The sequence below is a fragment of the Cariama cristata genome, unplaced genomic scaffold (genome assembly GCF_000690535.1).
Source record: "Cariama cristata isolate BGI_N322 unplaced genomic scaffold, ASM69053v1 scaffold4448, whole genome shotgun sequence".
Classification (NCBI taxonomy): domain Eukaryota; kingdom Metazoa; phylum Chordata; class Aves; order Cariamiformes; family Cariamidae; genus Cariama; species Cariama cristata.
In genome coordinates this window covers 94,881-99,624 of record NW_009632756.1, presented here as the reverse complement: position 1 = coordinate 99,624, position 4,744 = coordinate 94,881, and positions in this window count along the sequence as shown.

Sequence of the window (4,744 nt, the reverse complement as noted above, 5' to 3'; positions counted from 1 at the left end):
GTTCTGCTTATTCTTCTGATGAAGTGGAGCTCACCTGAATGTTGAAAACACAGCTCTGGCTCCTTCATCCATAGAAGGAAATTAAATAATTGCCTCCACTTGGAAGATCTCAAGTCTGGAAAATGGTGAATTGCAGCGGCAGCTCCTAACCATACTGCTGTGCTGAAACATGGATGTTTTGGGATGAAAGAGGTATCTAACGAGTTACCTGCTTTGGCCCTGCTTGGAGCAAGTGCTGATCTCTTACACAGAGACCTCGTCCAAAATCCAAGTGTGCACAGGGTGTATGACAGGTAGGATGCCCATTTTTAATCACCGATTTGCAGGTTGCCAAGGGAGGTTGTGGAGTCTCCATCCTTGGAGATATTCAAGAGCCATTCAGACATGGTCTTGGGCAACCTGCTGTAGGTGGCCCTGCTTGAGCAGAGGTGTTGGACAAGATGACTTCGGACAAGATGACTTCGGACAAGATGACTTCGGACAAGATGACTTCCAGAGGTCTCTTCCAACCTCAACCCTTCTGCGATCAATTCTGTGACACCACTGACACTGACATAGTGGGAGCCCTTGCAAAATTTCTTTGGTGACAGAACAGCTTGATCTCAACTCCATCAAATGGCCAATGCCTCAAAGGCTTGCAGATTTTCTGATGCAGTGCGCAGTCCCTTCGAGTTGGCATTGCGGCTGTAGGTCCTAAGGGAGTGCTGTACACAGTTACGGCAACCTGGGGCCCACAGCGAGATGAATCAGGTGTCAGCAGCAGCGACACCGGGCCGGTGGGGTTCTCTGTTAAATGCCACTCCTGAGCCTGCTCCGACTCCATGGCACTCTTAGCGACTTGCAGCTTGCTGGGCTTGGTAAGAAAAGTTTTCCTAATAACTAGCTGAAATATCCTCCATCTATTGCATTTTCTCCATCTTTTCTTGGTCCATTACCTCTTAACATTAAGAATTCATGTCCTCTGTCCTCTTTGAGGGATGACATTTCTGCCATTTATTACCTATCAAGCCCAGTCTCATTCCTCTGTCTTCTCTGCCTTCTTTCCCAGCATCACTCCTGGGATCCCTCTGGCAAACAGACTTGAAGCCATTGGCATGATACACAGAGTAAAATAGTTCCCATATTTGAGACCTCATATTTTAAAGCCACAAATCAGTTTCCAAACTCAGCTGTAAGTCTATAAACCCAGTGTGATTTCCCTTGGACCCACAGGACTTACATGCAGAAGGGGGAGCCCACAGGACTCACTTGTCAAGGGAAGATTTTCAAGAATGCAGATATGGTCCAGCAAGGTCCAACGCGCCTGAGATGCTGCTCTCAGTCCTGGGGGTCCAGTCCTCCAGCAGCCTACACAAGGTGTATCCATCTCTGTTGAAGCAGAAGTTGGCCCAGAGCATTGGTTTTGTTGGGACAGCTGTACATAGCTACGAGATTTTCAGCTCATTATTCTCTTAAGCTTCCAAATTGAATTTTGCCCAGGCCAAATAAAATTCACTGCTCAGAATCTGAGCGTTGCCTTATTCCTTCCTGAGAAAGGCATTTCACCGTTCTCCCTTTTTCAGCCCTTTCCTCTAAATCACCACAATCTCGTTGTCACTAAGAACACTGGAGCTTTTTGGTATTTTTCCACACAGGTCAGTCGTTTGCATCAGCACAACTTGCTTTACGAGAGACACAGACCTCTACAAAGTGCTGCTTAAACTTCAGTATTTATTGTGTATCTCTGCTGTTTAAAATGACTGAAATCCCATGCTTTGCTTTTGGTTTTGTTAATTTGGGAGCAGCTCCAGGTTCAATTTAATCCAAAGGCAAAAGTCACCCTAAACTCAGTGAGAACATTGGACTGGATAGCCATAGCAGCTCCTTAGTGTGCAATATGTATATTTTAAATATAAATTGAAAAGTGTAACAAGTAGGGTACAACTTCTACTAATTTGTACTCTGAATGTGTGAAAAACAAAGCTCAGAGGAGACTCATTTGGTCATCTGGAGACACAGATGCCAGATCTTGAGCTTTTTCTGAGAGCGCCGTGGCTTTTTTATCATTTTCCTAAGAAGCTGGCCCTACAGCCCTGCGAGCGCGCGAGGCTCTCAGCTTTCTCACTCCTGTGCGTTGGGAAGAAAAAGACTGCAAATCTGAAACCTGAAGGTTCAAACAGAAGAGGGCAAATAAAACGGACCTGAAATCTTATCTTAAAATGTCCTGATTATTGGCCCTGACCCACTTGCAGTAAGCAGCACTGCAAAGGCTTATTCAAAATCTGGACCCAAACTAACCCTCTGTAGAAGTCTGCCATCCTGGGAGATGCAGCAGGAGAGCCCGACCCCCTTCAGCTAGAAAAGCAATGGTGAACCTTACAAGGAAGCCTTTTCTGGCTTCATTTCTGCATTCAGATTGAAGCGACAAATACAGAGGATTTTTGAGCTGTCTGAAAATGAAGATGTTGCCCGAAATTTTTTGCAAACATTGTATTAAGAGGTTTTTAAGAAACCTCCATGCCTATAAAAGAGTTAAAAAAATAATGCAGGAATGTTCCAACAGATCAGCAGAATTTAATAGGTTTAAAACTAAGAGGTGTGAAACCACTCTGAAAATCTGCAAAATGTGATGGGAAGGGAGGATCTTCCCAGCAGGTGTGTTAGCCATGCTGGACAACTCTGTGAAATGGAAGTAACTCCTGACAGTGCCGTGGAAGAGGCGGTTTTCAAAAATAAACATTTTTAACTGCAGTACGACTATTTTATAAAGTCAGCCTTGCTCTATTTAAATGCTCTCGTGCCAACACCTTTTTTCTTAACCAAACCCAGCATTTTCCTGATCACCGCCTTTTTAGTGAAGCTCTACAAAAGGCTTGTGATGAAACGCAAATCCTTCTGAAGCCTGCCTGGTTTAGGATTTCGTTATAAGCTCGAAACTCAACCCAGGTTCGTCCAAAAGTTCAGTAAGGGTTCGTGAACTTTCCTAGCCCAACTGGATTGATTTATGATTTTGTGTCACAGCTACACAAATCACATGGCTTCGGCATACGGTAAAACTCGGCGAGCCTGAACGCCGAGCCAAGCAAATCAGAACCACGGCCTCTCCCCTTCCACCCTCTCCTCTTCCCATAAAGGGTGGATGCTGACTGTACATCCCCAGTGGTTTTCTGAGCCATCATCTAATAAAAGAATCGATCTTTAGAAAGCTTTATGGCATTTAGTTGTGCTGACCCGTCAGGAAAATGGTCCAATCTCACAGGGACTCATCCAAAATTAAAAAAAGAACAAAGCAAGAAAACAGATGCTCAGAGTTAAGTATCTTAATTCTTATTTTGTTGACCAAATAGCTGGGCTGATCTCCACAAGCGGCTGAGCGTACAACAGCTCCTGGTTTTAATCAGAGCTGTTGTTTAGATGACCAAGTACAAAGAGGAAGAAACTTCATACTGGTGCTCCTTGCAAAATCCCGTCCCAAGGCTGCAGGCAGTGCTCCTGCAGGAGTGCAGGAGACAGCCCGAGGCTGCAGGCGGCCGGTGGCCCTGGCACACATGGTGACACACGGTGACACGCGGTGACACACAGGGATACACATGGGGAACTCGGGAAGTTGCGGAGATGCAAGGGCAGTTTGGTGCCTTCCCCACCTCCCACCTTCCTGCCTCCCTGCCCTGGGTACCGAAGGGCCTGATCCAGCCAAAGCACGCTGAAGGCCATGTCTGCGTGGTGTGGAGCATCTCTGCATCCCTTACGGCGCTCTGCCACTTGCTCAGCATCTCAGAAGTACCTTGGCTGTGTCCAGCAGCACTGCGGTGACCGAACACCATCGCTCCCACGCTCCGACCATTCACCCATGGTTTTGGCTTTCCTGATCTGGAAGTCAAGCATGAAAAACCCTATTCCATCCCAACTGCTCCGGATCTGGTAGCCATGGGTGTTAGGATACGGTGACAATCCGTCATCCTGCCACGGGCCACCGAGTGACGTGAGACAGCGGCACAAGGCAGCAGCACCCAGACCCAGCGGCCCCGTTGCTGTTTGTGCAGCTTTGAATTTACAAACAGCAACAGGTGATGCCTGCAGAAAGGAGGTGCAAACACAAACGGTTTGGGCTTTCTTTTAGAGGGAAGCTCTTGCCCCTCTCCCAGAGAGGCTGTCCTTGCGGTGGTGGGGTACGTGCCAGTTGCAGTTCCTTGTCACGTTGCTGCCAGCTGGTGCACGCCCATGCCGGGTGGGTGACAGCCGGGACAAACACGCTTCATCAGCTCATTACATCATACCGCTGGTGAGCCATCTCCAGCTCTGCGACTGCCTTGGGGGCCTTGAAATCAGGCTTTCCAGTGAGGATTTTGGATTGTTTTGTTGTCTTCCCTGGAAAAAGAAAAGAAAAAAAAAAAAGCAGAAAATATTGATTCAAAAGAAAATGTTGACTTGAACCACGCTGAGGTCAGGGTGTAATAAAAGCGTTGTGTGCAGGGCTCTGTTTAACTGCAAAGCTAAGATTTTTACACGAGGCCTGAGGGAATGAAAGGAGAGAGGATTTTCCAGCACTGATGCACCAGAAAATGCAGCTGGTGCTCCTGCACGTAAAATGCCTGAACTGTGGGAGAAATCAATGTGTCTGGTGGGTACCAGGGCACCCTCCTGAGCATCTGCTTTGTCCTCGTCAGGACCCTGACACCCCCTCCTGCCGGAGCAGAGGTGGGTGCTGGGCGAGGGGTGGTAGGAAGGCTGTGCGAAGGTGTTGAGCCAGAGGAGCCGGTTTCCC